The sequence below is a fragment of the Sesamum indicum genome, unplaced genomic scaffold, assembly GCF_000512975.1.
Source record: "Sesamum indicum cultivar Zhongzhi No. 13 unplaced genomic scaffold, S_indicum_v1.0 scaffold00139, whole genome shotgun sequence".
In the NCBI taxonomy this organism is placed as follows: Eukaryota; Viridiplantae; Streptophyta; class Magnoliopsida; order Lamiales; family Pedaliaceae; genus Sesamum; species Sesamum indicum.
The window spans coordinates 80733-104016 of record NW_011628057.1 but is presented as its reverse complement, the minus strand read 5'-3'; positions in this window follow the sequence as shown (position 1 = coordinate 104016).

Here is a 23284-nt window from a genome sequence, read left to right as displayed (position 1 = left end):
AAAGAATGATATGTGAAAAACAATTGTGCTATTTCTAAGAGTGCATATGTGAAAATCTTTCAATTGACAACATGGAGAGTTCATAACCTCTGCCGTCTGCGTTGGCTTCTGTAACTCATAAACTGAACCTTGAAAATTGATTCAAATCACCTTCATGGCCGAGGGGTCATTGGGTGCGCTGAGCATGGACACGCCCAGTTATTTTTAGGGTTAAACGAAAAGCTTTCAGTTTGCCATCAATGCCTTTTGTAAGTACCAATCCACAACAAGTACCTTGCACGTATCATAATAGTTGTTTTATGCTCTTCTTTTGCCAGGAGCAAACATTTGATCTCCATACTCCTGTCGAAGTAGTGGATATTGATATTTTTTTTTGTGCGGATCTTGCTTTTTTTATTGTTGTTTTTCTTGCTTTCTTTCTTATTTTATATCTTGCTTTCGTTTCGTTTTTGTTTTATTTTATTTTTTTGCTGTTGTTTTTTTTCTTTTTTCATGTGGATCTTGCTTTTTTTAATTTCTTCCTATTCACTTAAACTTGTCTCCCAAAACATTTTCAGAAATTCATTCTTGTAATTTGAAAGAATAGTAAAGAATTCAGACAGTATACTATTTATAAAATGGTAGCGGCAGGAAAAATGTATGCAGCAAACAAATTAGCAAGAAGAATAATTTCTCATAATTTTAATGCAATAAGGGAATTCAACTGCATATTTTAGTGCTCATTCCGCTACTGAAAAATGAATTTGTTCAGCAAAAGGAATCAATTTTGGAGCAAAACTAAATTAAACATCACGCATTCAAAACACAAAGATGTGATTTCCACGAATGCAACAAAATTTCATTTGCTGTCGTAGTTTTTTTAAATCTGTATCAACTGAGAATGCTGACAAGCAACACAATGCTAACAAAAATGAAATTCAGTGAAAAATTTCAATGACACATATCACAAGCACATGAGAAAGTTAAGATTTGCAGGAAGCTTACTTCAAAAAAACTTTTCCAAGGGGAATTCTTAATGCCTTCGCTATCGCAATTAATGAAAATTTGGTCTCCCATGCGAACCCTTTTATCTATCGGTCCATATACGACCTCTTTCTTAATTGGAAGACTAACAGCCACCGAATTAGTCGGCATTAATATATATATCATGTTAGCCTATAGCGCAATGAGTTTCATAGAGAATCTGGGTAAGGGAAAATAAAACAAAATTTCCAATAGATTCATTGTCATTGATCCTTAACTAACTTAATTTCTCTTACACCACCAAAGTTGTTGTGACTCCCAAAGATTATAGTAAATAATTGTAGGATTAATTGGTAAATTCTTATGAAACTTAATGATTAGTAAATAAATTATAGGTCATAATTGGAATATAATAAAACTTGAATAAATTAAATTACAGTTCGTTATAAAATTTGGGAGCAGCTTATATTAATGGTAATTTTAAAAAAAGTCTAATTATATAAATAAAATAATAATAATATTATATATATTAATAAATAATAAATATATATATATATATATTAGTTACTAATATGTGTAAATATATATATATATATATATAAATTAGAGAGAGAGAGAGAGAGAGTTGAGAGTGTGCTGGTGGGCCACCACCCCCACCGCATCACTCTCTTCCCCGTTTCTTTTATATACCCACACACACACACACAACACGCACAACACAACACCAATTGTAAAAATTGCAATTTTTTGGCGGGAAAAGAAAAAGAAACAGAGATACGAAAATCGTAATTTTAATTTTTATTAATTTATAAAATTATATTATTTAATTAGTTCATTTAATAAATGTTGATTATATTGATTGATGTACTATTTAACCGAAATATTTTACCAGTTCGGCTATTTAAAATAGTGTCGAATTAAATATCAAATTGGATATAAAATGATATCGTTAGTTAATTAGATTATTAAATTTATTAGATTTGAATATTACTATAGCTAATTTATACAATTTCATCGTAATTATTAACCAAATACCCAATTCTATGTACTATTGTTTAAGAGGAAAATGAAGTTTTAATGATAAACTAATTTAGGGATATCATTAAAAATAATAATTATAAATATATAAGGGGTTTGATTAAATAAATCCCTATGAATTAAATGATAAAATGTCTAGTTATTAAGAAGAACTAGAACGAAGATTTATATTTGATAGAATCGAAATATTAGAAAATTATTAGAGATTGTACGAATAATGTTTAATATTATATCCAAAAGAAATAATGATAGCCTCGATATATTAATTGTATGCATTATAATTCATTATAGGATACAGGGTACAGTCAAAGGACCGAACCATTACCTATTGAATAGATAAAAGCATTGTGAGGTTGAGGTAAGTAAATAATTAGTATTATCTATATATGTTCTATTTATTTATGGTATTACCGTTATATAAATTTGTGGTTCATGCTGACATTGATTTATTTGAAAATATATGAATGGTGAATGATTTAATTTAATTGATGATATTGTGTACGTGGAATGAGAAAGTACGTTGAAATATTATGTTTGTTGTTTGATGTGTTGGGAGTGTCTGAAAATGAGAATACATTGATATATTATTTTACGTTACTAGTTGCTTACAAGAATGGTGATATGTGGAAACGAGGGAGTGATGGAAATTAAATATAATTGTGGTGTTAATACCCCTTGATGTGTTGAAAAGCTTGTAAGGCGAAATGAAATAAAAGAGCTATGATGTGATACGAGAAAGAAATAAAATGAAAAGAGCTTTGTTGCGATATGAAAAAAGATGTGATATGAAAAGAGTTATGATGAAAGAGCTATTATGCAAAATAAAAGAGCTATGATGCGAAATGAAAGAACTATGATGCGAATTGAAAGAGCAATGATGCAAAATGAGATTGATGAGCCCGCTGTCAAGGGAATTCACTTGAACTTATTTAACGGTTAGATTGAGTTGTCGGGAAAAATATTATATCACCTTATGGTAAGCAAACTAAAAGAAAAGGAGTTTAATTGGTTGTTTTATTGCGAGTTAGCTATGTGGTGCAATGAAGCTGATTATGTTGGAATTGAATTGACTGTCTTCCATGCATGTTGTCTACTTATCTTGTTTGGGCTGTGTTTGATACAAATATATAGATATGACTGGTTATTTACTTACTGAGTGGTAGACTCACTCCTCTGCTGATATTTTCTTTCAGGAGTAGACTTTGAGGTGTCTGTCTGTTGAAAATTAAGTCTACATGCTATACTTAAGCAGGTCGGGCCAGTATGTAATTTTATCCTCTTTGTCAATTAGAGTAAAAATTGTATTTTGTTTGTAAAGAGAGAAAGTAAGCATGGGGATTACTTGTGGTGTTTGATGTGTATACAATGTTGTGGGTTGATTATGCCTGTTATGACGTTGGGATTACGTATGCATATTAATTAGATGATTATGTGCATATTTATATATATGGATATAGGGATTACTATAATCATGACGTTTAGGTAAGATATATCCCTAGTAGCGATATGGGGTGCTACATTAGGTGGTATCAGGGCAGGGATTAGATTTCCTAGGGTTAGTAGATGAAATGTAATATTATACGTAAGGTGTATATACTAGGAATCTACTCATATGTGTGCATTTCATATAGGATGGAAGCGTCAACGAAAAACGCTGCTGGCCTAACTGAGTCATTAGAGTCTGTGCAGGGTCATAATTCTGCATCAGAATATTAGGGGTTAGAATCCCAAAATAGATATGCCCCACAACCAGAAATAAACATTTTTATGCAACAGTTTCTGGAAATGATGCAGAGGATGGCTCCATCTCCACAACCCCAGTCACAGGATGCAGTTATTGATAAAAAATATGAAATAGTGAGGAGACAGGGGGCGAAGGTATTTGCAGGTACAACTGACCCTGCAGAAGCAGAAGAATGGCTGAAAAACATGGAAAGGGTGTTGGACAAAATTGAGTGTACCTCTGAGCAAAAGTTGAGGTACGGAGTGTCCTCATTGGAGAAAGACGCATTAGATTGGTGGAAAACAATTCCAGGGAGCAAGAACCGACCCACCACTTTGACGTGGAATGACTTTTTGAAAGAATTTACTGATAAATATACAACCAGTCTACCGAAACCATAAGAAAGTTGAATTCCTTGAACTAAAGCAGAATGATTTATCTATTGCTGAGTATGAGCTGCAATTTGTGAGATTGTCAAAATATGCTCCAGAAGAGGTGAGTACCGATGAATTAAGGAGAGATAGATTTGAAAGAGGGTTGAGACTTGAGATTCGGGAGAAAATAGAAATTAAACCTCCGGGTTATGGTGCACTGCTGGAAGCGGCACTAAAGGCAAAAGAGACATCCATTGAAAGGAGTTCTACTGAAGCTAAACGGAAGAAATTGACAGGTAACCTGAATCCTACAGCGGGACAAAGTGGTGCAGTTTCCTTTAGGGGTTCTGATTCGCAAGAGGCTGGTTAAGAGGCCGAGGAGTGGGTCAGACTAGCAGGTCTCATTCAGTGTTTTCAAATTGACACCAGGCCTACTTCGGTTGGATTCGCAGGAAGACAAGATCCAGCCAGATTGTTCAGTGGAAGATCTACTCCTTTTTATGCTAATTGTGGTAGGAGACACGCTGGTGAATATTGGGGAGCCCGACCAATTGTATGTTGTCGTTGCCATTAACCAGGACACATTGTTAGGGATTGTCCCACATGGAGAGATAATACCAGAGGACCTCAGACTTCGAGGTTGAGCAGTGTAGGGGAAAACTCACAGTGGGTAGGTACGAGCATAGGACGAGGTAGAGGTGGTCGAGGTAGAGGGAATATTTCCACAACATCTACAGGACAAGGTAGTCAGCCTCAACCACAAACCAAGGTATATCCAATCACGAAAGAACAAGCTCTTGCAGCACCCGAGGTTCTCACTGGTTCCTTCTCCAAGCACCAGCTGGTAAGCTTCGACCTTTGTCTATACCTGAATGGAAGTGGGAAAACATTACTATGGATTTTGTCATTGGGTGACCACATACGTTCAAAAGACATGATGCTATTTAGCTGATTGTTGACAGATTGACTAATCTACACATTTCTTTCCAATCCGTTAAAATGATTCTGTGGATAAGCTAGCCAAACTAAATGTTTCAGAGATTGTGAGATTACATGGTATTCCTACCTCTATAGTTCCTGATAGAGATCCTCGATTTACTTCTGACCGCTCTAGGTACAAAATTGCATTTCAGTATAGCGTTTCATCCTCAAATCGATGGACAGTTAGAAAAAACGATTCAGACATTAGAGGATATAATGAGATCCTTCGTAATTTAATTCAGAGAAAACTGGGATGATCATCTACCATTGATGGAATTTGCTTATAATAACAGTTTTCATTTTAGTATTGGTATGGCTCCCTATGAAGCTTTGTATGGAAGGAAATGCCGAAGTCCGATCTGTTGGGATATTGAGGGATTGAGACAGCTTGAAGGGCCGGAGTTAGTTCAAGAATAATGGACAAGATATAAATAGTTAAAAAGTGTTTGAAGGCAACACAGGATCGACAGAAGAGTTACGTCGATAAGCATCGCAGAGAGATGGAATACGAGATGGGGGAAAGAATTTTTCAAAAAGTAACACCATGGAGAGGAATCTTCAGATTCGGGAAGCAGGAAAAGTTGAGTCCGAGATATATTAGGCCATATGAAATTCTGGAGCGAGTTGGACCACTAGCCTTTCGGTTAGCATTACGGATAGAATTGTCACAAATACATGACGTGTTTCACATTTCTGTGCTAGGGCTACATCGATCCGATCCTAGTCATATTTTGCATGAACCAGAGATAGAAATATCGGAGGGATTATCATATGTGGAAGAGCCAAAGAAAATTCTAAACCGGAGTATAAAGAAATTGAGAAATAAAGAAGTACCTATGGTGAAAATCAAATGGAGTAATCACTCTCCAAGGGAAGCCACTTGGGATGTGGAGTAGAACATGAGAGAAAAATACCCATATTTATTTCCTGAGCCAGTAAGTTAGTTAAATTTCGAGTACGAAATTTTTATTAGAAGGGGAGAGTTGTGACTCCCCAAAAATTATAATACATAATTGTAGGATTAATTGGTAAATCCTTATAAAACATAATGATTAGTAAATATATTGTATATCATAATTGGAATATAATAAAATTTAATCGAATTAATTGGAGTTCATTATAATATTTGGGGGCAACTTATATTAATCAAGAAATTTAGGAAGGATGTAATGGGTATTTTAAAAAAAATCTAATTAAATAAATAAAATAATAATAATATTATATATATATATATTAGTAAATAATATATATATATTCGTAAGTAATATATATATATATATATATATGAATTAGAGAGAGAGAGTTGAGAGTGTGCTGGTGGGCACCACCCCCACCGCCTCACTCTCTTCGCCTTTTCTTTTATACACCCACACCCACACAACACTCACAACACAACACCAATTGTGAAAATTGCAATTCTTGGACGGAAAAAGAAAAAGAAACAGAGGTATGAAATTGTAATTTTAATTTTTATTAATTAATATAATAATATTATATAATTAGTTTATATATTAAATATTGATTATATTGAGCGATGTACTATTTAATCAAAATATTTTATAAATTTGGCTATTTAAAATAGTGTCGAATTAAATATCAAATTGGATATAAAAATAATAACATTGGTTAATTAGATTATTAAATTTATTAGATTTGTATATTACTATAGTTAATTTATACAATTTCATAGAAATTATTAACCAAATATGCAATTCTATGTATTATTCTTTAATTAAATTATATAATAGCGAAAAATTAATAGAAAATCTATAAAAATATTCCAAATATTATATTTAAAAAATATTATGTTATTAAAGAGGAAAAATAAAATTTTTAATGATAACCTAATTTAGGGATATTATTAAAAAGACAATTATAAATATATAAGGGGTGTGATTAAATCCCTACGAATTAAATGATAAACTATAAGTATTTGTATGAGGCCTAGATTATCTAGTTATTAAGAAGAACTAGAACGAAAATTTATATTTTGATAGAATTGAAATATTAGAGAATTATCAGATATTGTACGAATAATATTTCATATTATATTTAAAAAAAATTATGATACTCTCGATATATTAATTGTATGCATTATAATTCATTATAGGATACGGGGTAAAGTCAAAGGACCGAACCATTACCTATTGAGTAGATAAAAGCGTAGTGAAGTTGAGGTAAGTAAATAATTAGTATTATCTATATATGTTCCGTTTATTTGTGATATTACTGTTATATAAATTTGTGGTTAATGCTGACATTGATTTATCTCAAAATATATGGGTGGTGAATAATTTAATTTGATTGACAATATTCTATATGTGGAATGAGGAAGTACGTTGAAATATTATATTTATTGTTTGATGTATTGTGAGTGTCTGAAAATGAGAATATAGTGATATATTGTTTTACATTACTAGTTGCTTACAACAATGGTAATATGTGGAAATGAGGGAGTGGTGGAAATTGAATATAATTGTGGTTTCAATACCCCTTGATGTGTTGAAAAGCCTGTAAGGCGAACTGAAATCAAAAGAGCTATGATGCGATATGAGAAAGAAATGAAATGAAAAGAGCTTTAATTCGATATGAAAAAAATGTGATATAAAAAGAGCTATGATACGAAATAAAAGAGCTATGATGCGAAATGAAAGAGTTATGATGCAAAATGAGATTGATGAGCCGGCTGTCAAGGGGATTCAATTGCACTTATTTAGCAGTGAGATTGAGTTGGCGGGAAAAACACGATATCACCTCTGGTAAGCAAATTAAAAGAAAGGGAGTTTATTGGTTATTTTATTGCGAGTTAGCTATGTGGTGCGATGAAGCTGATTATGTCGGAATTAAATTGATTGTATTCCATGCATGTTGCCTACTTATCTTGTTTGGGTTGTGTTTGATACATATATATAGATAGGGCTGGTTATTTACTTATTGAGTGGCAGACTCACTCTTGTGTTGACATTTTCTTTAGGAGTAGATTTTGAGATGTCTGGATGTTGAAGACTAGGTCTACATGCTATACTCAGGCAGATCGGGCCAGTATGCAGTTTTATCCTCTTTGTGAGTTAGAGTACAAATTATATTTTTTTTTATATAGAGATAACGTAAGCATGGGGATTACTTGTGTTGTTTGATGTGTATATATGATGTTGTGGGTTGATTATGCCTGTTATGATGTTGGAATTACGTATGCATATTGGTTAGATGATTATGTGCATATTTATATATATGGATATAGGGATTACTATAAGTATGACGTTTAGGGAAGATATCACCCTAGTAGCGATAAGGGGTGCTACAGTTGTTCCCTCTTTCTGACCTCTTAACAAGTTTCCTGCACCCATATGATGAGAAAGTTCATTAATTTCTCCATATACAACAAACAAAATATATTGGACACACATAGAAAGAAGTACAAACAACTTTTTGATCACCAAATAATCCTTTAAGTTCAATATTGAAAGAGTTCTCATTTCTTTAGAGAACAACAATTCTCATGATTAAAGTATAGGTTGTTTGAGGCAGGATCAACTGCATTACACAACATATGATCGTCTGACGTACAAAATATATTCTACACTACTGATATCGAAAAAGAATGCATGTCACATAATGTTGTGATAGTAGACATGAGACGTGCATTACGATTATTAAAAACATGTATGAAGAAATGTACATCAAACAATATTCAGTTTTATTTTTATTAATTAAGTAAAACTTGTGTTCTTACTTGAGAAGAAGCTACTAAGAAGAACTTAAGTATATGAGCTCGGTTAAAAAACCAATATACTGTTTAAAAAAATTTATGAAGAATTTCAAAAGCAACTAAACATGAAATTGGCATGGGTCTTTACAATTAGTCTTAGTAAGCACACACCTAATGTCTATCCACAACTTCATCCTACTAAGATAAAAATGAAAGTTAGCCGTTTCATCTTAAGTAAGCATGGCATCCACAAATTAGTTCCTTAAGTAGATATCAAAAAAACATTCATGTACAAACTTATTCTCTTAAGACACGCCTGTTGATTGAAAAATTGGATTAGGACAAATCTTGTGTCATCCCAACAAATGGAAGAACTTCCTCGAGTTCATCAAAATTTGAATTATTGTCATTCTAGGAGTCTATTTCATAGTGTTTTATCATATAGAATTTCGTCCAAAAAAATTAGAAAATACCTTTCTTTCATGCTTTGGACTCTTGTGATCTTCATAGTTGTGTGACGGCCAAAGCATTTATATCCTCGATTTGCAATTTTCTTAGTAAAAATGACACCCTAAAAGGAAATTTTGTAATAAGTGCTACCTACAGCAACAAAAGAAAAATTATCAGATTAGAAGGTTGCACGTAATGTTGTAACTAAGTAAGTCGAAAACTATATCAACAAGTAGAAGTATCCAATAAAGCATGGAGCTTGGAGATTGGATATTGAATAGAGTTGTCCGAATAATAAGTAACTTCAATAACCTCAGTTGTAAAGTGTGAAGAGGCAAGAGTTTCCATGTATTCATTAAATAGTTTCTTGTACAACTCATTGTATTCCTCTATAGTTATTTCTTTAGGGTTAGAGGGCTGCATCAAATAGAGGAACCATTAAATTCTAAAGACAAGTAGCTTTAGCAAATAAGTAAAAAAAAATAGCACTTCATAGGCTCACCCATATTGGATGGGTCCAATTTGTAAGCTCCCAATCCCAATATCGCTCAACTACTGGCTTAGTCGTCTTCTTTTTCTGTTGTACCATAAGCGTTACTAAAGCTTCGCCAAGTGAACTAAAAGGGAAACGCGCTACACCTAAAACATGATCATAAGCTAAATAAGCATGCGGATAGTACCTCAGTTTTCCCATCTTGGTCACCCTTGCTAGCTTCAATAGGATCCTCATCAATCTCAACCTGCCGAACTGCCACTTTTTATGTGACGTCCACAGATTTTTGTAAATAATTGAGAGACTAATTGTTAATTATTAAAAAAAATTAAATTTAATTACAAATAAATTATCGGCTAAAATTGGAATATATTAAAATTTGAATGGAGTAAATTGGACCTCATTATAATATTTGGGAGAAAATTTCATTAACTAAAAAATTTGATAGGACGTAATGAGAATTATAAAAAAAAAAATTAAAGAAAAAGGAGAAGCAACACGTGGCCACCCCCCCCACCCCTTTGCTTTTCCCATTTCAATACACACATATATTATATGTATGTCAGTATAAGAAAATAAATTTCATAACACATATTAGTCACACATTACACACACTGATGCGGACAAGCCAGGTACGCCTATTCTGATATTAATTATTATTAATTTATATAATTATATTATTTAATTAGTCCATCTATTAAATGTTGTTTATATTAAGCAATGTACTATTTAACCAGAACATTTTTTGAGTTTGGCTATTTAAATTAATATCACATTTGATATAAAAATGATATAGGTGGTTAACTAAATTATTAGATTTATTAGATTTAAATATTACTATAGTTAATTTACACAATTCCATATGAATGATTAACCAAATACGTAATTCTATGTATTATTGTTTAATTAAATTATATTCCAGCAAGAAATTGATTGAAAATTCATAGAAATGTACCGAAAATCATGTTTAAGAAATATTATGTTATTAAAAACAAAAAATGGAGGTTCTTAATAATAATCTAATTTAGAAATGATATTAAAAATGACAGTTATAAATATATAAGGGGTTTGATTAAATGAATTCTTATGAATTAGTTGATAAATTAAATATATACTTCGTAAGCTTAGAAAGTGTAATTATTTAAAAGAAAATGGAACAGGTGTTTGGACTTTTATGTAAGTGAAATATTAAAAAATTGGTGGAAAATATACGAAAATTATATAATATTTAATCTATTGTTTATGATACTCTATATATATTGATTATACATATAAATTCCATTAAAAGACGTGACAATAAAATAGAGGGTTGAGCAGTCCTTTATGTTAATTGAAGCAATCCGGGGTTTGAGGTAAGTAAATGATAGGTGTCGAGACCACAAAAAATAATTCCTACAACAACACTTGCGAAAGTGTGAGTAGGTTCCACAGGGCTTTCTTTAAGAAAAAGAAAAAAGTTGGGGGGGGGGGGATATCTGATGGTAGAGAGAAATAATTAAAAATTAAAATAAACTAGAAAGCAATTAAAATTACCGGGGGAAGAAATGAGAGGGAGCTTTACCGATTAGGGTGAGGATCATGGTTGATTCTTGAGAGTTGATCATTGATGCAAATATAACACTTGTATAAACAAATAAATCAGTTATGGTAATTGGTACGACCTAACAACCCTACTTTTTCATACCATTTCATCAGCCAAGGTACGACCGTTGGCTAGATCCCGAATGAACAGACAACCCTGGGAACATCCAAAAGATTTAATCTATTAACAACACTAAGAATTAGAAAGGCCTGATTCTAATTAACAAATTCCTACAAAGATAATTCGTTTAAATTAGATCATGTATTCTCCATAACATAACTAACTACTTTGACATAATTAATTATGCTACATTGCTACTAAGCATTGAACTCAACAAACAATTACACGAATTTGTAAAGTTCAATTACCTAAGCAAACCTTCTTGATAATGAAAAATTGGCCACATTACTCATAAATCAGATTTTTGTAATAAAAGCACAGAGAATAACATGAATACTTATTTGACAAGTGTAGAAAGAGCAGATTAGATCTCACAAGAAGTTACGAATCAAGCAATCACCATTTAAAGAATTTAGTCGGGCATGTTAATAAAAGAACACACTAAGAAGTGGAATTCCATTAACTCCGGCAACAAATTAAAACTAAAAGAGAGAGTATGAAAGTGAAGTAAACTATTGAATTTAAACTATTTTATTCAATCAAAGTTTGTGCTCTACAAATGGAGAGACCCCCCTATTTATAATAAAGTGTCCTATGAATCCAGACATAGGAGGGAGATAAGTACGTGACTAGTTCTAAAAGTGTTAATAAATCATCAATTACGTATTTAAAGGAGTCCTTACCAAAATTCATCAAATCATTCCTTTTTTTCTCTTGCAAAAATCGCATCTTTCCTTTCTTCATCCATGTTGACCAAATCACTAAGTATGGGCACGTTTAGTCAATCACGTAAAACTACCTTGAAATCTTCTCTTCCCTTTTTGGTGCCCTCAATATCTGTTTTTGGCTCGATTTTGCCATCTTTATCCCATATCATCCCTTTTACCTGAATATGCAATAAATTTACACGATTAGGAATATTTGTGGCTCAAAAGGAAGATTAAGTTACTATAAAATCATGACAATTTGTGTAGTTATGAAATATAAAATTGTAATCATGTGCAAAGTAAATGATCTATTTTGTGAAAAAGATAATTCAACATGTATCCAAATAAGTTCTTACGTAATGACTATTATCAAAACCAATCGTATAAACCTAGTAGACTATTTTCTCTCCTTTTTCTATTCTTTCTAGTGTATACATGGCTCAAGTGTTTCTCTCAACACTTACTACGACAATATTTCACCATATGCTTGCCTATACACAACATCTCCACTACTTTGAAATATGTACATACATGGATCAAAAGGTCTTCGATTTTGGTTTTAATGGAGCTTTGGTTTGGGGGTAAGATATAAGGATAACGAGATTCCAAGAAACCAATCAGAGCACCAAAAAAGTTTGAGTGAACAATAATTTGAAGGTCTCAAAGTTTACTCATTTACCCTCAAAATTTTTTCGACAATTCCTTGAACTATGCCTTTCTTATTTCTTTTGGAGAGTTCATACATTTTTTTTTTCTTTTTCTCTTTTTCTGTTTCTTTCATTTTTTTGGTGTCAAGAAAAATGCTTTCTTTTTTTCTCTTTTTGCCATTTGGTTTTTTCCCTGTTTTTTTTCTTTTTCTTTTCTTTTCTTTCTTTTCTTTTTCTCCTCTGAAATTTTTTGTGTGATAGGTATAGAACAAGAAAATTGATGTCGGCTCTCACAAAGTAAAGAGGATCACAATTTTGAAACCCCCACACTTGAAATATCATATCACGAAGATTACAATGGTCATTCCCTATTTTGAGAACTTATTCTTTTGAATGTAAACCCATTTCCCTTAACGCTCTAATAATTTTTGGAAGGGTAAAAATCAAGGAGTATAACAAATGGCGGAATATGCTCGTGTATAATGGGTTATATCAACAAAACAGGTAAAAAAGACTCAAATGGGTTCTCTAAAGTTAAAATATAGTGTGGTGGTCAATGAAAGCCGAAAATAGTTTCTAATGCCTTTATCATATCCAAATAAATGCACATTTGTGTGGTCTCGATGTGGTTCAAGGCAAGTTTTAAAAAGACAAAGCCATAGAAGTATTTTTCTCTCAAGAAAGAATGAAATTTTATAAGAATATATTAAACTCAAAGTCTCACGAGGTGTGTTTTAGTCCACTAATCCTATATCAAAAGATTTCAACTCAAGTCATTTTGCGAAAAACAAGTTTTCAACTTTTGAACATGCACATAACGTCATTAAGCCGAGAGTGGTCCAAAATTGAAAGGTTTTCATCGTGCCAAAATTTTCACAAAAAATTGTCAAAAAATCTCTCATTTCAAGTCAACTTGAAAAAGAAAAGGAAATTTTTTCACTAAGTTCTTTCCTCAAAAACTTTCATCAAGCATTTCCACCAAGCATATCAAAATTTTCCATCAAGCACAAAAATCCTTCCAGGCACATTCAACAATCACAAAAGAAAATCATCCACCTCCAAGCACATCAACGAACAAGAAAAATATTATCAAGTATAAGCTCAACAACCACATCCCCACACTTAAAATTCACATTGTCCTCAATGTGGACATTGACATGCAACTCAAAGATATATAAAATTAAAATTGAGAGGGTCAAGGAAACGTCCCTGGGTGCATGCCATCAAGTGGTCAAGGCGTTGGTGGATGTCGTTGCATCTTGCCGGCGGTGGAATGGTGGAAGCATTAGAGAGATTTCTTGGTGGCGGGTGAGAGCAGTTGTGAGAGAGAAGGAATTTGGTCAAAGCAATTGAAAGAGATGAAAACTTGGTCAAGGGTTTTGACCCACTTTCCCCTTTTTATTTTGATTTTGTTGATTTTTTAATTTTTTTTGATTAATTAAACAAAAAGATAAATAAATAAAAGTGGGTGCGTGGAAGTGTTTTTTACAGCCTACTTCGTTTCACTAAGCGTGGGCACACTTAAAGGAAACAACAAATTTATTCCTGCAGGGTGAGCTAGACAGATTAGGGTAATCCTTTAGACATGGGCACGTTTAATGAAATCAACAAATCTGTTCGGGTTGGGATTCCAAACAGACTTGAATTCTTTATTAAACGTGGGCACGCTTTGTAAAACATAATAAAAACACTAACATTGAAATGAAATGAAACAAAAAAGAGGAGAAGGGATAGAAATTCATGGGTTGCCTCCCATGTAGCGCCTTTCGTTAATGTCTTTGGCTAGACACTATTGTGCCTCAACTTGAATAAATTGGGCACTTTAAATCCATTTCTTCTTCGTTGTAGTGCACCCAGACGTGTGGACCGAGGAAGACTTTGAGGTTCATAAGAGACTTCTTCCTCGAACTTATTTTGTTGTGAAATGCTTTGTTCTCATAAGTTCTCGGACTAGAGCTGAAGTCATCAAATTTAGCTTTTTCTTGCACCAACGGATCAATAAAGTCTTTCTATTTGAATTTGCTGGTGCCCAACACCTTGAGGAACTTTGCATAGTGAGGTACTCTTTTGATTGTGTTGATCAATGGAATGTTTACCACCACTTTGCTAACAGTTGCAAGTAATTCCTTCTTCTTCCATTCTTCCTTTTCAGCAAATCCTTCCAGTAATGGAAGTTTGACCATCAACACCTTGTGATGTTCACTATCGATTCTTTTGGGCTTGTTGGTCTGCTTTTGAGAAATTTTCATCTTTTGATCTGGTTCGCCTTGCTGGACTTGCGCACGCTTGGTGTCATATTCATTCATGTTTGGTTGCAACTCCTTTCCACTTGGAAGGACAAAAACACTTGCATTTTATTTAGGATTAACACAGACTGGGAAGGTAATTTACCTTGGGATTCCAATTAACTAACAGATGACGCCAGTTGACTGATTTGAGACTTTAAATTCTGAATGCTCATCTGAGTTTGTTGTTGGGACTGCTAAGTGTTCTGCTGAAATTTTTGAGTATTAGCGACAAGTTCTTTCATCATATCTTCGAGAGACGTACCTGGCTTGGAGTCGGATTGAGGCGGTGGCCAGTTTTGAGATTGCGAAACATAGCTAAGACTGGGGTAATAATGTCCTTCCTGGATTGTACATCTTAAAATGGGGATCATATTCTCTTTGTGGTTTTCCAAAAAGTCCTCCAACAAAATTCGCATGCTCGATGGTTTCTTCTTGAAGCATAGGGCACATTTAATATTTGTATTCAATTATTTTAGGAAAATAATTAAATAATATTTTAAGAAAATAATAAACTAATTAATAAGTCTAAATTAATTTTAAAAATATGTAAAGACATTTACACCCTTATGCACTATATTAATAAATCATGAAAGTAAAAGATAATTTAAAATGCAAACTCTATTTTAACCTCATATTGTTAATTTAAAACATACGAATTGTATAATTCAAAATACAGTAGTAGAATTTAAATATTTAACCTCATTTAATACAATTGTTAATTATTTTATTTATTTAATTAAAAGAAAAGATAAATAAACTAAATAACAAATCATAACTGACACTTTTCTTAACCTATTTATATTAATTTTCTCTGTGCATGAAACAATAGCAAATTTTTGAATAAATTTAATTATGATAAGTTATAACTGGTTGACTTATACATTTGTTAGCCAAAAATGATTTTTCAAATCACCTAAAATATAATAAATAACTAGTTAATAAAACGCACCCAATCCGTACATACTTTAAGTTATATTTATGTAATTAAATAAAAGGGAAGAAAAATAAATTAAATATTTAATTATTCAAGATTAGTAAAATGCATTAATTTTAAATTTTCATCTATAAAGAACAAAGCAACCAAAAGAGGGTAAAAAATAATAAAATAATAAATATATTATGACAATCGAAAGTTAGTTATCTAGAACTAGAACCTTAATAAATTGCATTAGTAACAGTGGCATACTTGATTCGTGCAGATAACTTAATAGTACAACATTTACTTAAAATTTGAGTAAGTTATGAAAGATATCGTACAATGCTTACAGTACATCATTTTGATTTTCTAAATAAAGTTTAGTTTGAATTCAATAATACAAATAAATTTGTGCTATTCTCTAAAAAATATAGTATTTTAATAAAATAATAAATCAATTAATAATTCTAAATTTACTCTAAAAGTGTGAAAAGTCATATGCTTATGCCGTATATCAATAAATCATGAAAATAAAAGATAATTAAAGTGCGAAGTCTATCTCAACCCCACATTGTGAACCTAAAACATAAAAAAAAAAAATGTATGATTTAAATTATAGTTGTAGAATGTAAGTTTTTTTTAACTCATTTAATATAACTATTAATTATTTTTATTTATTTAATTAAAAAAAGATAAATAGACTAAATAACAAATCATAACTGATGCTTTTCTTTACCTATTTTCATTAATTTTCCATATGCATGAAACAATAGTAAATTTTAAATAAATTTAATTGTAATAAGTTATAACTGATTGCCTTTTGTATTTGTTAACCAAAAATATTCAAATCACCTTAAATTTAATAAATAATTAGTTAACAAGAAGCATCCAATTCGTGCATACTTCAAAATATATTTATTTAGTTAAATAAAAGGGAAGAAAATGAATTAAATATTTAATAAATCAAAATTAATAAAATATATTAATTTTAAACTTTCGTCAGTAAGTAACAAAGTAATCAAAAGAGAGAGAGAGCTAATAAAATAGTAAATATATTATGACAACTAAAAGTTAGTTTATCTTGGGCTCGATTCTTAATAAATAGCAATAGTAACCGTATCATGCGGATAATTATAATTATACATTTACTCAAAATTATAAGTTGTAAAATATATTTTACAATGCTTACAGTACATCATTTTGATCTCCTAAATAAAATTTATTATGTGCTATTATCAAAACAACAAAAACTAGTGTTTTAATAAAATAATAAACAGATTAATAATCTTAAATTTATTATAATGAAACGTATTCTACAATGCTTACAGCACGTCGTTGTGGTATGATGATGGAACTCCATTATTTTTACACTACATTTTATTAATATGCGATGCTTGCATATAGACCATAAAATTTCAATTTTTAAACTTATACATTATATAACCATACATATAAGAATTTTAAACGAAACACTAACCATAGAATACACATTTATCATCATTAAATTAGATATTACATACTCGATACGCATATATACTCATAAATAATAAGCTTAACAGTTCCAATTTCATAGGAAAAATTATATGAAAAAACAAGGCAGAAAGATATAAATATGACAAATATTCAAACCATAACTAAATTAACAACAACGAGAAGATCGAAGATTTCAACCTTAATTAAATACCTGTCAATTTTAAATTTCCGACCAAAAGAGAGGAAGAGCTAATAAAATAATAAATATACTATGACAACCGAAAGCTAGTTATCTAGATCTAGAACCTTAATAAATAACTCTAGCGACAAAAACATACTCGATTCACATAGATAAATTTACTAATTATACATTTACTCAAAATTTTAATAAATTGTCAAACGTGTTCTACAATGCTTAGAGTACGTCATTTTGATCTCCTAAATAAAGTTCAGTTGATTTTAACAGTACAAATAGTATATACTATCCTCTAAAAGTAAAATGAAAATGATTATAAAAATATATTTTTTTAAATATGATGATGGAGATAAATATTTCAAAACTATCTCAATTACATAATTTACCAAAGATATTTCAAGGTAGGAACTCCATTTTTTTAACCCAATCCATTACATAACAATACATATAAAAAATTTAAAAGAAACACTAACCATAAAATGTACGTTTATCACTATTAAAATAGTCATTACATACTCAATAAGCATATATATTCACAAATAATAAGCTAAATAATTCAAATTTCATAGAAAAAATTATATTGAAAAATAAGGCAAAAGTCATAAATATGACAAACATTCACCCGTAATAAAAATTTAACATAAAAAAATTACTGAAGATTTCAACCATAATTAAAATATATTAGTTTTAAACTTTCGTCAATAAGAAACAAAGTAAGCAAAAGATAGTAAGAGCTAATAATTTATTTATATATTATGACAACTAAAAGTCAGCTATCTAGGACTAGAACCTTGATTAATAGCACTAGCAACAATAGCACACTCGACTATGTCGATAATTTAATAGTCACAAAATTCTAATAAATTATGAAATATTTACAGTACGTCGTTTTGATCTCCTAAATAGTATTTAGTTTGAATTTAATAATACAAACAAACATATGCTATTCTCTAAAAGTACATTTTTTAAATATGATGATGGAGTTAAATTTCTGTAAACTATCAGTTATACAATTTACACAAGATTTTAGGGTAGGAACTCCATTTTGACCCTACATTTTATTAATGTGATACTTGTATAAGGAGCGCTTGGTATCAAGAGAGTAGCTTGAGAAGACGTCTGCACTAAATGAGCATCTCTCGGGAGCATGATGGGGGCCTTCAAGAGCCGGCTCTAGGCAGCTCAAGAGCCGGCCGGGGTGGAATATGAGTTTGAATTTTGCGGTCGGGTTTGGAGTTGAATTTGAGTTTGCGGCTTGATGCACTCGGGTTAAGACTCGAGTGGGACTTTCGCGCAGGCCAAGATCTGAACTTGATGTTAAGGCAGTTAGTGTGGTCGAGACGAGAGTTGTACATCCCATTCTTGTTAGCGATCAGACCGATGCGGGACTGGCGTTTGGAGTTTTGCTGCCGAACAGGGATTCAGAGATCCTATCCTTACAGTTGCAGTCAAGCGCTCGGGCCAAGACAATGAGATTAAGTTTTGTGGTCGAGTTAGGACTTGGACAGAATTTAAATTTTTAAACCTATCCATTATATAACAATGCACATTTATCACCATTAAAATAGAAATTACATACTCGATAAGTATATATACTCACAAATAATAAGCTAAATAGTTCAAATTTCATAGGAAAATGCATTAACTAACATAAAAAAAAATATTGAAAATTTCAACCATAAGTAAAATATATTAATTTTAAACATCCGCCGGTAAAAAAAAAAGTAACCGAAAGATAGTAAGAGCTAATAATAAATAAATATATTATGACAACCAAAAGTCAACTATCTAGTGTTAGAACTTTGATAAATAGCACTAACAACACTAACATACTTGATTAATTCGGATAATTTAACAGTAATACATTTCCACAAAATTCTAGTAAATTATGAAATTTATTCTTCAATGCTTACATTACGTCATTTTGATCTCCTAAATAATGTTTGGTTTGAATTTAATAATACAAATAAATATATGTTTTTTCTAAAAGTATATTTTTTTAAATATGATGATAGAGTTAAATGTTTTAAAACTATCAATTATATAATTTACCCAAGATATTTTAGAGTAGAAACTCCATTTTAACCCTACATTTATGAATATGTTACACTTGCATAAAAACGATAGAATTTAAATCTTTAAACCTACCCATTATATAACAATACATATAAGAATTTTAAACGAAACACTAAGCATGCAATGCACGCGTTTATCACCATTAAAATAGAAATAAGATACTCAATTAGCGTATATACTCACAAATAATAAGCCAAATAGTTCAAATTCCATAGAAAAATGCATTAATTAACATAAAAAAGAATATTGAAGATTTCAAGCATATATTATATTAATTCTAAAGTTTCGTCTGTAAAAAATAAAGTAACCATAATGTTAGATAAAGTGGCCCAAATCCGGAAGCCCACCCACATCAAGCCCATTACCACCTGGAGGCCCCAACCCGGCACCCGACCCGCTCCACTCTGCCCGACCCGGTTTGACTTATATATGTACCCCCTTATCCTCAAACCCTAACTCTCTCTCTCTCGACCCGGTTTGACTTATATATGTACCCCCTTATCCTCAAACCCTAACTAGCTCTCTCTCTCTCTTCATTCGATTCCGCCGCTTCCTCCTTCTCTCTCTCTCTAAAACCGATATGTCCGTTCGGTCTTCCTCTCCTCTTCGTTTCCGGCGGTTTCTAAGAGCCAACCTAATGGCTCTTGAGAAACCGCAGAAACCGCCTAACAAACTATATCTCCGGATGATTTCTAGCCTATAAATACGGAGGTTCCATTTCCCCTAAATCACTCTCGGCCGAAAAAGGAAATCTGTTTTCTACTCTTGTTCTTCGTGATATCTACTGTGAGAGTGTTCTTTGTGAAGTGAGAGTGTCCGATCTTTGTGCTCGGGTGTTGGTTGGGTGCCGAGTGTTGTGGAGCAACCGTGGGGGCTTGCCGTGTGTGGTTGGGTGCGGTATTTGTGACCGTGTCCCTTTAAGATTGGATCTGGCTCTATCTCCTGAGCCACATCCAAACAGTTGATTCGTTGTTCTATTTCTTTCTGTTTCTTAGTTATATTCTGTTCTGTAAATATTTGATATATTCGGCCTGTAATATTGAGGAGTTTCGTACTCCGTTCATCTGTAATAGTTGATAGGCTATTATTTGAAAGAAATACCACTGGAGGGTTATTCCCTACAGTGGTATCAGAGCCAGCATCTCTGACCCGTGGTGATCCTTGGTGGCGGTAACGTTTCGATAAACCCCTCCTCTGGTTCTTATTTTCTCGCTCTTTCATTTACAGTTTTATATTACTGTTATACTGTTTACCCTGTTACTATCCCTGTTTACCGCGGCAAAAACCCCCTGATATCCCTCTTGGCCGGACCCCTGAGGTCGTCGGGTATCTAGACGGGACTCAGGCTGGTGAGCCTCGGCTTGTTCTAAATCTGCAGATTACTGTTGAAATTTGTTTTCGATACCTGCTATTTCTGATAATTGCTGTTGTTGTTGTTAACTGCATCTATCTTGGTAACCTTTGTGATATTCCTGAGGTTTATTTTTCTCATACATTCATTGACTACTGTTAGCTTCTTCTGTTATACACTCTGCTGATTTAGTTTGAAATCTGAGTACCTTATCTGTTGTTTTTCCGGTAGTTGCTACTGTAAATTGTGCTTTCTGATTAATGCTCCAAAACCTGCTTCTTTAAAATTTTTTCTGTCGTGCTTCTTTCAAAACCGAACGAATTTTTCCAAAACTGTTGTTTCAAAAATGGCTGGTTACAGCCTTCAACCGTTTGACGGAAAAACCGATTTCTCGATTTGGCAACAAAAAATGAAAGGCATACTCATTCAACAAAAAGTTTTCAAAGCTATAGATGGTAGGTATGTTGAAACCATTTCTGAAGAAAAAAAGCAAGAAAATGATGAATTTGCCTATTCCTCTATTATATTAAATCTTTCTGATACTGTTTTATGAAAAGTAGGAAAATTAGACTCCTCAAAAGCTTTATGGGATAAATTAGAAGAATTATACACTGAAATCTCATTGCCTAACAAACTATTTTTGTTAGAAAAATTCTTTAGGTATAAACTCGACCTTTCTAAGAACATTGATGAAAACTTAGATGACTTCACTAAACTCATTCAAGATATTAAACTCACTGGTGATAAATATATAGATGAATATTCCCCTATAGTACTTTTGAATGCCATACCCGAATCCTACTCAGATGTTAAGGCTGCCATTAAGTATGGAAGAGATAGTGTTAATCTAGAAACAGTAGTAAATGGTTTAAAAAGTAAAGAATTAGACCTTAAGGTTAATAAACCTAGTCAGAACCAACATGAAATAAATGCTGTCAGGGGCAGGACTAAGTTCAGGAATGTTAATCCTAGATATAATAGTAGAAGTAGAAGTAGAAATAACTATAGTAGGAGTAAGTCTAGATCAAGAGAAACCAGCCTTAAAAATGATAAGATAAAAGATAGACGGTGTTATAATTGTGGAATAAAAGGCCATTATATAAAAGACTGCAGAAAGCCTAGACGTGAAAACAGAGACAGAAATTATGATGATAAAGATAAAACCAATAATGTGACTATTGAATCAAATGGGGAAGTTTTTACTGTGTATGAAGTTAACTCTGTAAATTCCTTTGACATGAATGAATGGTTGATTGATTCTGGCTGCACATTTCATATGAGTCCGTTCAAAGACATTTTTTCTAATTTGAGATATGAGCATGTTGGCTTTGTGTCCATGGCTAATGAGAAAAAATGCGAAATAAAAGATCTTGGTGACATTTCGTTATGTTTTGAGGAAGGATATAAAATGATTTTGAAAAATATCAGGTATGTCCCTGACTTAAGTCATAACTTGATATCTACTACATATGGAGGGAAAGAAACTTGAGGAGATTTGAATACACTGAGCGAACACCGGCCACTTTGAGTATCCTAATCGTAGATGACGTCAGGCAGAGGATTCTTAGTGTTGATTTAGCTTCGTCAGTCACTACACGAGCATTGTATAGATTATGGCGTATCCCTTGGGTTGAGGGAGAAACCATTTGATGATCACATGTTGTACTGTACCATTACTCTTTATTAATGAAATTTACATTTACCCAAAAAAAAACATGACAGTGAATAAACTGTGTGCCACATTTAACCACATCAACATCAATAAAATTTTCATCCCACGCTATCCAAATCCGATTACCAGACGATCCATAATCCACAAACCATTTCCATTGAGGTAGTAAAAAAGCCTGAATATGAGATACGTTATTTATACGAACACGAGTTTCAAGGAGACCGAGGAATTGTAACCTGAACTCAGCAACGATGTCTTTGACTGCTAACTGATGATCTCGTTTGTTCAGGCCACGGACATTCCATACTGCTGCATTCAACATGGATCACAAGGCATGGGGCTGCTATGCTTAGGACCCCGAGACGACTCATCTGTATCATCTAATAGGTGAAGTGCGTCAAAAGTATTATATATAACAAGCGCCTTACCCCTTTCCTCACGACTAGGGCCGGCTGCATCTCTAGGGGATTCACGTCCCTCTCTCTGCTTTTCTACCACTCGAGCTGATGGTGGTCTGCTCATGTT